Source organism: Balaenoptera borealis (genome assembly GCF_965194805.1).
Source record: "Balaenoptera borealis genome assembly, chromosome: X".
Lineage (NCBI taxonomy): Eukaryota > Metazoa > Chordata > Mammalia > Artiodactyla > Balaenopteridae > Balaenoptera > Balaenoptera borealis.
The window spans coordinates 2182929-2196066 of NC_138881.1; the positions used below are offsets into that span (position 1 = coordinate 2182929).

The 13138-nt window shown below is 46.0% G+C and overlaps 1 long non-coding RNA gene across 5 annotated transcripts in view; it reads left to right on the forward strand.

Annotated features, from left to right (window-relative positions):
- Positions 1-7080: 7080 nt before the first annotated feature.
- LOC309619968 overlaps positions 7081-13138 on the forward strand; it is a 38257-nt gene continuing 32199 nt past the window's right edge. Inside the window, exons 1-5 of one of the 5 annotated variants that reach the window (XR_014239308.1) lie at positions 7081-7696; positions 8047-9332; positions 10061-10467; positions 10612-10735; positions 12465-12675. This is a non-coding gene — a long non-coding RNA (uncharacterized lncRNA). The other 4 variants (XR_014239306.1, XR_014239307.1, XR_014239309.1 and 1 more) reach the window with 4 other exon arrangements.

The following is a 13138-nucleotide window of genomic DNA, read 5'->3' on the forward strand; positions in this document are numbered from 1 at the left end:
GCAGCCACAGGGGTGCGGAGGGCAAAGCGGAGAGATTCCCGCACGGAGGCTCGGCGCCGAGCAGCGCTCACCAGCCCGAGAGGCTTGTCTGCTCCCCCGCCGGGGCGGGCGGGGCTGGGAGCTGAGGCTCGGGCTGCGGTCGGATCGCAGGGAGAGGACTGGGGTTGGCGGCGTGAACACAGCCTGAAGGGGCTAGTGCGCCACGGCTAGCCGGGAGGGAGTCCGGGAAAAAGTCTGCAGCTGCCGAAGAGGCGAGAGACTTTTTCTTACCTCTTTGTTTCCTGGTGCGCGAGGAGAGGGGATTCAGAGCGCCGCCTAAACGAGCTCCAGAGCCGGGCGCGAGCCGCGGCCATCAGCGCGGAGCCCAGAGACGGGCACGAGCCGCGGCGGTCAGCGTGGACCCCAGAGACGGGCATGAGACGCTAAGGCTGCTGCTGCCGCCTCCAAAAAGCCTGTGTGCGAGCCCAGGTCACTCTTCACACCGCCCCTCCCGGGAGCCGGTGCAGCCCGCCACTGCCAGGGTCCTGTGATCCGGGGACAACTTCCCCGGGAGAACGCACGGCGCGCCTCGGGCTGCTGCAACGTCACGACGCCTCTGACGCCGCAGGCTCGCCCCGCCTCCTCCGTACCGCTCCCTCCCCCCGGCCTGAGTGAGCCAGAGCCCCCGAAGCAGCTGCGCCTTTAACCCCGTCCTGTCTGGGCGGGGAACAGACGCCCTCAGGCGACCTATGCGCAGAGGCGGGTCCAAATCCAAAGCTGAACCCCGGGAGCTGTGCGAACAAAGAAGAGAAAGGGAAATCTCTCCCAGCAGCCTCAGGAGCAGCGGATTACATCTCCACAGTCAACGTGATGTGCCTGCATCTGTTGAATTCCTGAATAGACAACGAATCATCCCAAATTCAAGAGGTGGACTTTGGGAGCAGGATATATTAATTTTTCCCCTTTTCCTTTTTTTGTGAGTGTATATGTGTATGCTTCTGGGTGAGATTTTGTCTGTATAGCTTTGCTTTCACCATTAGTCTTAGGGTTAGGTCCGTCCGTGTTTTTTTTTTTTTTTTTTTTTACTGAAAAATGTTTTTTTCCTAATAAATGTTTTCTTAATAATTTTTTCCTTATTTTCTATTTTCAGAAATTAAAAAAAATTTTAATAAGTTTTTTCATATTTTTATTTTAAAAAATTAAAAATTTTTTCTTAATAAATTTTTTTCTTAATTTTTTTCTTCTTTTTTACTATAAAAAATTAATAAATTTATTTTTAAAAATTAAAAAAAATTTTTTTTCTGAATACATTTATTCTTAATAATTTTTTTCTTATTTTTTATTATAATAGCTTTATTTTATTTTATTTTATTTTATCCTCTTTCTTTTTTTCTTTCTATTTTTTTCTCCCTTTTATTCTGAGCCGTGTGGATGAAAGGCTCTTGGTGCTCCAGCCAGGCATCAGGGCTGTGCCTCTGAGGTGGGAGAGCCAACTTCAGGACACTGGTCCACAAAAGACCTCCCAGCTCCACGTAATACCAAACAGCAAAAATCTCTCAGAGATCTCCATCTCAACATCAAGACCCAGCTTCACTCAACGACCAGCAAGCTACAGTGCTGGACACCCTATGCCAAACAACTAGCAAGACAGGAACACAGCCCCATCCATTAGCAGAGAGGCTGCCTAAAATCATAATAAGGCCACAGACACCCCAAAACACACCACCAGACGTGGACGTGCCCACCAGAAAGACAAGATCCAACCTCATCCACCAGAACACAGGCACTAGTCCCCTCCACCAGGAAGCCTACACAACCCACTGAACCAACCTTAGCCACTGGGGACAGATACCAAAAACAACGGGAACTACGAACCTGCAGCCTGTGAAAAGGAGACCCCAAACACAGTAAGATAAGCAAAATGAGAAGACAGAAAACCACACAGCAGGTGAAGGAGCAGGGTCAAAACACACCAGACCTAACAAATGAAGAGGAAATAGGCAGTCTACCTGAAAAAGAATTCAGAATAATGATAGTAAAGATGATCCAAAATCTTGGAAATAGAATAGACAAAATGCAAGAAACATTTAACAAGGATGTAGAAGAACTAAAGAGGAACCAAGCAACGATGAAAAACGCAATAAATGAGATTAAAAATACTCTAGACGGGATCAATAGCAGAATAACTGAGACAGAAGAAAGGATAAGCGACCTGGAAGATAAAATAGTGGAAATAACTACTGCAGAGCAGAATAAAGAAAAAGGAATGAAAAGAACTGAGGACAGTCTCAGAGACCTCTGGGACAACATTAAACGCACCAACATTCGAATTATAGGGGTCCCAGAAGAAGAAGAGAAAAAGAAAGGGACTGAGAAAATATTTGAAGAGATTATAGTTGAAAACTTCCCTAATATGGGAAAGGAAATAGTTAATCAAGTCCTGGAAGCACAGAGAGTCCCATACAGCATAAATCCAAGGAGAAACACGCCAAGACACATATTAATCAAACTATCAAAAATTAAATATAAAGAAAACATATTAAAAGCAGCAAGGGAAAAACAACAAATAACACACAAGGGAATCCCCATAAGGTTAACAGCTGATCTTTCAGCAGAAACTCTGCAAGCCAGAAGGGAGTGGCAGGATATACTTAAAGTCATGAAGGAGAAAAACCTACAACCAAGGTTACTCTATCCAGCAAGGATCACATTCAGATTTGATGGAGAAATTAAAACCTTTACAGACAAGCAAAAGCTGAGAGAGTTCAGCACCACCAAACCAGCTTTACAACAAATGCTAAAGGAACTTCTCTAGGCAAGAAACAGAAGAGAAGGAAAACACCTACAATAACAAACACAAAATATTTAAGAAAATGGGAATAGGAACATACATATCGATAATTACCTTAAATGTAAATGGATTAAATGCTCCCACCAAAAGACACAGACTGGCTGAATGGATACAAAAGCAAGACCCATATATATGCTGTCTACAAGAGACCCACTTCAGACCTAGAGACATATAAAGACTGAAAGTGAGGGGATGGAAAAAGATATTCCATGCAAATGGAAATCAAAAGAAAGCTGGAGTAGCAATTCTCATATCAGACAAAATAGACTTTAAAATAAAGACTACTACAAGAGACAAAGAAGGACACTATATAATGATCAAGGGATCGATCCAAGAGGAAGGTATAACAATTGTAAATATTTATGCACCCAACATAGGAGCACCTCAATACATAAGGCAAATACTAACAGCCATAAAAGGGAAAATCGACAGTAACACAATCATAGTAGGGGACTTTTTTTTTTTTTTTCATAGTAGGGGACTTTAACACCCCACTTTCACCAATGGACAGATCATCCAAAATGAAAATAAATAAGGAAACACAAGCTTTAAATGATACATTAAACAAGATGGACTTAATTGATATTTATAGGACATTCCACCCAAAAACAACAGAATACACATTTTTCTCAAGTGCTCATGGAACATTCTCCAGGATAGATCATATCTTGGGTCACAAATCAAGCCTTGGTAAATTTAAGAAAATTGAAATCGTATCAAGTATCTTTTCCGACCACAACGTTATGAGACTACATATCAATTACAGGAAAAGGTCTGTAAAAAATACAAACACATGGAGGCTACACAATACACTACTTAATAACGAAATGATCACTGAAGAAATCAAAGGGGAAATCAGAAAATACCTAGAAACAAATGACAATGGAGACACGATGACCCAAAACCTATGGGACGCAGCAAAAGCAGTGCTAAGAGGGAAGTTTATAGCAATACAAGCCTACATCAAGAAACAGGAAACATCTCGAATAAACAACCTAACCTTGCACCTAAAGCAATTAGAGAAAGAAGAGCAAAAAAACCCCAAAGCTAGCAGAAGGAAAGAAATCATAAAGATCAGATCAGAAATAGATGAAAAAGAAATGAAGGAAACAATAGCAAAAATCAATGAAACTAAAAGCTGGTTCTTCGAGAAGATAAACAAAATTCATAAACCATTAGCCAGACTCATCAAGAGAAAAAGAGAGAAGACTCAAATCAATAGAATTAGAAATGAAAAAGGAGAAGTAACCACTGACACTGCAGAAATACAAAAGATAATGAGAGATTACTACAAGCAACTCTATGCCAATAAAATGGACAACCTGGAAGAAATGGACAGATTCTTAGAAATGCACAACCTACCGAGACTGAACCAGGAAGAAATAGAAAATATGAACAGACCAATCACAAGCACTGAAATTGAAACTGTGATTAAAAATCTTCCAACAAACAAAAGCCCAGGACCAGATGGCTTCACAGGCGAATTCTATCAAACATTTAGAGAAGAGCTAACACCTATCCTTCTCAAACTCTTCCAAAATATTGCAGAGGGAGGAACACTCCCAAACTCATTCTACGAGGCCACCATCACCCTGATACCAAAACCAGACAAAGATGTCACAAGGAAAGAAAACTACAGGCCAATATCACTGATGAACATAGATGCAAAAATCCTCAACAAAATACTAGCAAACAGAATCCAACAGCACATTAAAAGGATTATACACCATGATCAAGTGGGGTTTATTCCAGGAATGCAAGGATTCTTCAATATACGCAAATCAATCAACGTGATACATCATATTAACAAATTGAAGGAGAAAAACCATATGATCATCTCAATAGATGCAGAGAAAGCTTTCGACAAAATTCAACACCCATTTATGATAAAAGCCCTGCAAAAAGTAGGCATAGAGGGAACTTTCCTCAACATAATAAAGGCCATATATGACAAACCCACAGCCAACATTGTCCTCAATGGTGAAAAACTGAAACCATTTCCACGAAGATCAGGAACAAGACCAGGTTGCCCACTCTCACCACTATTATTCAACATAGTTTTGGAAGTGTCAGCCACAGCAATCAGAGAAGAAAAAGAAATAAAAGGAATCCAAATCGGAAAAGAAGTAAAGCTATCACTGTTTGCAGATGACATGATACTATACATAGAGAATCCTAAAACTGCCACCAGAAAACTACTAGAGCTAATCAATGAATTTGGTAAAGTAGCAGGATACAAAATTAATGCACAGAAATCTCTTGCATTCCTATATACTAATGATGAAAAATCTGAAAGTGAAATTAAGAAAACACTCCCTTTTACCATTGTAACAAAAAGAATAAAATATCTAGGAATAAACCTACCTAAGGAGACAAAAGACCTGTATGCAGAAAATTATAGGACACTGATGAAAGAAATTAAAGATGATACAAATAGATGGAGAGATATACCATGTTCTTGGATTGGAAGAATCAACATTGTGAAAATAACTCTACTACCCAAAGCAATCTACAGATTCAATGCAATCCCTATCAAACTTCCACTGGCATTTTTCACAGAACTAGAACAAAAAATTTCACAATTTGTATGGAGACACAAAAGACACCGAGTAGCCAAAGCAATCTTGAGAACGAAAAATGGAGCTGGGGAAATCAGGCTCCCTGACTTCAGACTATACTACAAAGCTACAGTAATCAAGACAGTTTGGTACTGGCACAAAAACAGAAATATAGATCAATGGAACAGGATAGAAAGCCCAGAGATAAACCCACGCACATATGGTCACCTTATCTTTGATAAAGGAGGCAAGCATATACAGTGGAGAAAAGACAGCCTCTTCAATAAGTGGTGCTGGGAAAATTGGACAGGTACATGTAAAAGTATGAAATTAGAACACTCCCTGACACCATACACAAAAATAAACTCAAAATGGATTAAAGACCTAAGTGTAAAGCCAGATACTATCGAACTCTTAGAGGAAAACATAGGCAGAACACTCTATGACATAAATCACAGCAAGATCCTTTTTGACCCAGCTCCTAGAGAAATGGAAATAAAAACACAAATAAACAAATGGGACCTAATGAAACTTAAAAGATTTTGCACAGCAAAGGAAACCATAAACAAGACCAAAAGACAACCCTCAGAATGGGAGAAAATATTTGCAAATGAAGCAACTGACAAAGGATTAATCTCCAAGATTTACAAGCAGCTCATGCAGCTCAATAACAAAAAAACAAACAACCCAATCCAAAAATGGACGGAGGACCTGAATAGACGTTTCTCCGAAGAAGATATACAGATGGCCAACAGACACATGAAAGAATGCTCAACATCATTAATCATTAGAGAAATGCAAATCAAAACTACAATGAGGTATCATCTCACACCGGTCAGAATGGCCATCACCAAAAAATCTACAAACAATAAATGCTGGAGAGGGTGTGGAGAAAAGGGAACACTCTTGCACTGTTGGTGGGAATGTAAATTGATACAGCCACTATGGAGAACAGTATGGAGGTTCCTTAAAAAACTGGGAATAGAACTACCATACGATCCAGCAATCCCACTACTGGGCATATACCCTGAGAAAACCATAATCCAAAAAGAGTCATGTACCAAAATGTTCATTGCAGCTCTATTTACAATAGCCAGGACATGGAAGCAACCTAAGTGTCCATCATCGGATGAATGGATAAAGAAGATGTGGCACATATATACAATGGAATATTACTCAGCCATAAAAAGAAATGAAATGGAGGTATTTGTAATGAGGTAGATGGAGTTAGAGTCTGTCATACAGAGTGAAGTAAGTCAGAAAGAGAAAAACAAATACAGTATGCTAACACATATATATGGAATCTAAGGAAAAAAAAAAAAAAGGTCATGAAGAACCTAGTGTCAAGATGGGAATAAAGACACAGATCTACTAAAGAATGGACTTGAGGATATGGGGAGGGGAGGGGTGAGATGTGACAGGGTGAGAGAGTGTCATGGACATATATACACTACCAAATGTAAAATAGCTAGCTAGTGGGAAGCAGCCGCATAGCACAGGGAGATCAGCTCAGTGCTTTGTGACCACCTAGAGGGGTGGGATGGGGAGGGTGGGAGGGAGGAGATATGGGAACGTGTGTATATGTGTAACTGATTCACTGTTATAAAGCAGAAACTAACACACCATCGTGAAGCAATTATACTTCAATAAAGATGTTTAAAATATATATATAATCTGTTTTTTAAATTATTTATTTGTTTATTTTTGGTTGTGCCCGGCCTTAGTTGTGGCATGTGTGTTCCTTAGTTGTGGCATGCGACCCTGTGAGGACACAGGGAGGAGATGGCCGTCTACACAGCAAGGAGAGAGGCCTCAGGAGGAACCAGCTCTGCCGACACCTGGATCTCACATTCCAGCCTCCAGGACCGGGAGAAATACATATCTGATGTTTACGTTACCCGGTCGGCGGTATTCTCTTACCCAAGTTGACACAATATTACTCCAAAGTGTGACTATACCAGTTTATTCCTCCACTCCCCTGTGGATGAATGGTTTCTGTATTGGGGTCTCACAAGCAGTGCTGTCATGAACATTCATACGCATGTCGTTTGTAGAACATACGTGTATACATGTTGGGCATACATGTAGGGATTGCTGGGTCAGGGGACATGCACACATTCAGCTGAAGCAGAACCTGAGCAACAAATGTCCACAGTGGTTGTGCCTGTGCATACCTGCAGGCACAGTGCATACCTGCATCCTCTGTGAATACCTGCACCCAGTGTTCAAGGGCTTCCTAATATTCTGCTTCCTTGTCAACACTTGATACTGACCATCTTTTTTAATCCAGCCACTCCGTTGAGTCTGTGTTGGTATAACTCTGTGGTTTTTTTTTTTTTTTTTTGAATGAATAGCCCAGTTTTGCTTTTTTTTTTTTAAAAGAAATTCACGTTCTTTTATTTATTTATTTATTTATTTATGACTGTGTTGAGTCTTCGTTTCTGCGCGAGGGCATTCTCCAGTTGCGGTGAGCGGGGGCCACTCTTCATCGCGGTGCGCGGGCCTCTCTTGTTGCGGAGCACAGGCTCCAGACGCGCAGGCTCAGTAATTGTGGCTCACGGGCCTAGTTGCTCCGCGGCATGTGGGATCTTCCCAGACCAGGGCTCGAACCCGTGTCCCCTGCATTGGCAGGCAGACTCTCAACCACTGCGCCACCAGGGAAGCCCAACTCTGCGGTTTTTGATTGTAGTTTGGATGGTTCCTCACTGTTCCCCGTCACTCCCATTGTATGTACTTTGAACCATGTGGAACATCTCACACCACAAGTTTTGAAGTGGTTCCCTGTACTCATTTTCCGATTGCTGCTGTAACCAGTGATCATAAATGTGGTGCCATAAAACAACAGATTTAGTTTCTCGTACTTCTAAAGATCAGAAGTCCCACATAAAGGTGTCGGCAGGGCTGAATTCCCTTTAGAGGACTCCTGCAGGGCTGTATTCCTTTCAGAGGGTTAGAGGTAGGGTGAGGGATATAAATTTGGTGCCATAAAACAATATGGACTTACCTTCAGAAGCCTCACCTCAAGGTGCTGGCAGGGCCGAATTCCCTTTAGAGGACGCCTGCCTTCCTTGGCTTTTCCTTCGTCTTCTAAGTAAACTGCACCCACCTCTTACCTCCTTCTCTGACTCTGACCTTCCTCCTTCCTTCTTACAAGGATCTTTGTGATGACCGTGGGCCCACCTGGATAATCCAGGATCATCGTCACCCCGTCTCAAGATCCTTGCCTTCATCACATCCTCAAGATCCCCTTTGCCAGATAAAACAACATTCATGGATTCTGCGGCATTAGGACCTTCAGGGGCCACTATTCAGCACCCCCAGTCACCCAGAACCCATCGGAAATCACAACTTCCCATCAAGATTGACTCAAAGGAAGGTTTATACCTTTATACCTGACTGTATAGGAAGGTTTATACCTGACTGTATAGGAAGGTTCATAGCAGCGTTATTGCTCAGAGTTAAAAAGTGGAAAGAATCCAAATTATCCATCAGCACAGGAATGGATTCCTCAGTGTGTCGTTCCCATAGCAACCAAGATCCCCAATGCCAAGATCGTCTGCCATTGTCAGTAGAATATTCGGTTTAAACGCATTCGCTGCTTTTAATTCTCAAGTCCTCAGAAGCAAACACACAGTGAGAAGAACCGCCAAAGAATCCCTGGACAGAAAAAAACCCAAAAAACGCAGAAATAAACGTCTCTCCCTTGGAATGGAAAGTCGGCCTTTCAAACCAGGTTGCTGGGAAGGTGTGTGTATTTTCCCACTGTATTAGGATTTAACAAAGGACGGCGTCCAGCTTTTGAATCCTTTGGCCCCAAAGACTTGCCTAATCCCGGGCGCCGCAGGAAAGTTGAACGCGCTGGCTTTTGGTTTAGAAAGTCGTGGTCGGCCCAGATGCGGCTTCTCTCCCTGAACGCATGCAGGCCTCCACCTTCCCGCCGCTGGGTAAGTAAGTTCTCCTGCAGGGCGGGCGCGCCTCCCCGCGTCTCCGCGGCGCTCCGGGGACGGGGATCTGAGCTGGGGGGGGACGGCTCGCGGCCGGACAGCTGGAGGGGGCAGGGGGAGGCCCAGGGGCGGACGGCGCGTATCCTGGAGGTTTTGGGGAACACGGCCACGCTTCCGGGGGAGGCGGGGGGGGGGTGTCCCAGTGCAGGACGGGGTGCAACTTCGTTATGGGGTGGAGGGGACACGCCGGCGCTCGGGATGGAGGTACGGGGGGGGGGCGCGTGGCGAGAGAATACAGGAAGGAGGATGTGGTCGCGCTGGGGGGCTGCCTGGAGGAGGGAGCCTAGGGGGTGGCGCCCTAGCGAGTGCGGGAGGGGACGCGGCCGCGCCCGGGGGTCGGTGACCTGGGTGTTGGACCGGAAATGTATGGAGAGGGGGGAGGGGAGGGGGCGGGGACCTGGGGGTTGGACCGGAAGTGTAGGAGAGGGGGGGCGGGGACCTGGGGGTTGGACCGGAAGTGTATGGAGAGAGGGGGAGGGGGAGTGAGGGGGAGGGGGGGAGGGGGAGGGGAGGGGGGAGGGAGGGGGGAGGGAGGGGGGAGGGAGGGGGGAGGGAGGGGGTGAGGGGCTGGGCCGCTCTCTGCCGGGGTGCGGCTCGCCAGGTCCCCTTGCTCTTCGCGACCCTCCCTCTTTTGTTCCTTTCCCTTCCGGTGTCCTCGCCACCCCCAGCCCCCCGTTTCGTGGGGCGAGCACTGCCCACCCGCCGCCCAGCGCTTCCGTCCCGCGGGTGTCCAGGCCAGAGAGCCGGCCTCCAGCTGCTTTTTGGTGACTCCGAGGCGCGCATGCTCAGCCGGGCCTTCCTGGGCCCCCGCCCCCCCCTTCCCGACTCTCTTCTTCCCGGTTCCGTGCCCCCAGCCCCGGGATCGAGTAGGCACCGGGGCGCAGGGACCCGCGCACCTGGCGGCGGGCGCGGCGCGTCCCGTGTGCGCCGTGGGTCCCATGGCCGAGCTCGGCCCGGAGCGCAGGACTTGGCCGCGAGCGCTCCGTGTCCCGGGCCCGCCCACGTGATCCGGGGTGTGGCGTCCCCTCCCTCCCTAATCCGCTGAAAGCCCTGGCGCCTCCGGGGAACTGATCTGGTAAACAGGTTTTCCTGGGTGGCTTTCTCGGGGCGGGCACTCCCGGGAGACTGGGGCCAGGAGGGAGCTGATTAATCCTGGCCGGGCCTGGGCACGGTGAGCGCCACCTGTGAACACCCCTCCCCCCCGGTCTTCCTCCTGCAGGCTGGCCACCAGGATGTGAATCCAGACTCACGAGGGTCCAGGATGCCAGACTTCTACTCTATGGCCAAGGGGAGAAGCGTTTAAATGTGTTGGCCTCGTTGGACCCTCAGCCGACTTTCTGTGTGTGCGTCTGTTTGCGGGCCGGTGGGAGTTTGCCTGGTGGTCAATTCCAGATCCCCCTCCCCATGAGCTGCCCGCCAGTTCTTTTCTTTTTACCTTTCCAACTCATTTCTGCATGTTTACCAGATGGTGATTGGAAGTCCGTGTTAACCAAAAGCCTGGGGCGTAACGGGGTGTTGGAATTTCCAGAAATGGGGCTGGAGATTCTGTTTGGAGCAGAGACTTTTGCCTTTTCATGGGTAGATTTAGTTGGCTTGTTTTTGACGGGGTGATGGCTTTAGCTGGATTCATTCTTGGGCGTTGTTTATTGCTTCACTCTTTGTCCTAGGTGACTGATGATTCTAGAGGCGCTTTTATCAGTGGAGGACTTCTGGGGAAATACCACACAGATTGAGGCTTGGAGGGAGGGGCAGGAAGCCAGGAGCCCAGGAGTAGCTTTGCATGGAGTTTGGCAAGGGTGGAGACCAGATCTGATCCGTTGAAGAAATTCTACATTGGAGGCAGTCAAGATTCCCCAAAAATGTGCAGAACAGGAGCCCTGGGGACACTTGGGCCAAGTACCCAAACAAAATACAGGCTGTCCTGAGGGTTTTGGAATGGCAAAGAGGGATGGGGGCCAGGGAGCTGCTGCCCCGAGACGTAGTATTTGGGGGAGGTTGCATAAGCAGGTAAGAAGGAACCAGGCATGGCTTTGTTGACATAAGAGAAGCCATTTTTGGCCTGAGCCATTTTGGGATCTAAGCCTGGCCACCATGCTTGCCCTTGAACAGGTCTTGGTAATGAATGATTTTTTTTTTAATTAATTTTTATTGGAGTATAGCTGCTTTACAGTGTTGTGTTAGTTTCTGCTGTACAGCAAAGTGAATCAGTTTTACGTATACATATATCCACTCTTTTCTGGATTTCCTTCCCATTTAGGTCACCAGAGAGCACTGAGTTCCCTGTGCTCTACAGTAGGTTCTCATTAGTTATTTTATACATAGTATCAATAGTGTATATATGTCCATCCCAATCTCCCAATTCATCCCACACCCCCCTTCCCCCTTGGTATCCATATGTTTGTTCTCTACATCTGTGTCTCTCTTTCTGCTTTGTAAATAAGTTCATCTGTATCTTTTTTCTAGATTCCACATTTGTTTTTCTCTTTCGGACTTGCTTCACTTTGTATTACAGTCTCTAGGTCCATCCATGTCTCTGCAAATAGCACAATTTCGTTCTTTTTTATGGCTGAGTAATATTCCATTGTATATATGTACCACATCTTCTTTGTCCGTTCTTCTGTTGATAGACATTTGGGTTGCTTCCATGTCTTGGCTATTGTAAATGGTGCTGCAGTGAACATTGGCGGGGGGTACATGTCTCTTTTTGAATTATGGTTTTCTCTGGCTATATGCCCAGGAGTGGGATTGCTGGATCATATGGTAGTTCTATTTTTAGTTTCTCGAGGAACCTCCATCCTGTTCTCCATAGTAACTGCACCAATTTAACATTCCCACCAACAGTGTAGGAGGGTTCCTTTTTCTCCACACCTTCTCCAGGATTTATTGTTTGTAGATTTTTTGCTGATGCCCATTCTGACCATGAGGTTATAACCTCATTGTAGTTTTGATTTGCATTTCTCTAATGGTCATTAATGATCTTAAGGGAACCAAGGAGCAAACTGTTATCAGGCAAGAGAAGGAACAATAGCAAAGATAACAAACCAGTGGTAAAGTCTCCCAGTTCTGTTTCAGTGGTGAAGATTAGTCTGAAGCCTCAACTACCAGATCCACTGGGACCTAAAGGAGGAGGATGATATAGACCTTTTCTGACCCTGTGACTTCAATCAAGCCCCCTCATGAATATGCATGTACCCTGAGATTAAAGCTTCCCCGGGAAACACTGCTTTGGGAAAGGTCCCCTGTGTTCTCCCTACTTGCTGCAAATGATAAATCCTTCTCCTGATTTTGGCTTGGTTGTGTCTTTTGGCTGCACACCCACCAAGAGGCGACCCCAGTTTTCGGGTAACAGTCCTGGGGTCTGGCCTTGATCTTATGGGTCTGAATTCACTTTAAGGAATGCAAAGACTGTAGTGGCTTCAAAGTGTCAGGGACAAGGGTGTGGACGGGTCTGGGAGGGAGGTGACAGAGCACAGCTCCTGTTAAGTGGCCCAGAGGTGTCTCAGTGGGCCAGGGATGCAGGCACAGCTGGCCAAAAGCTCTGGCTCAGTGTCGGCTAAACACACCCAAGGAGAGAGGCCTCAGGAGGAACCACTGCCCTTCCAGCCTCCGGGATGAGGATAAATGTCTGATGTTTAAGACCCCCGTTTGTGGAACTTCGTTATGGCAGCCCTAGCTGGTACTAGGGGTGTGTGTGTGTGTGTGTGTGTGTGCATGGACAGAGAGGAGATTGGGTAGGGGGTGCCTGG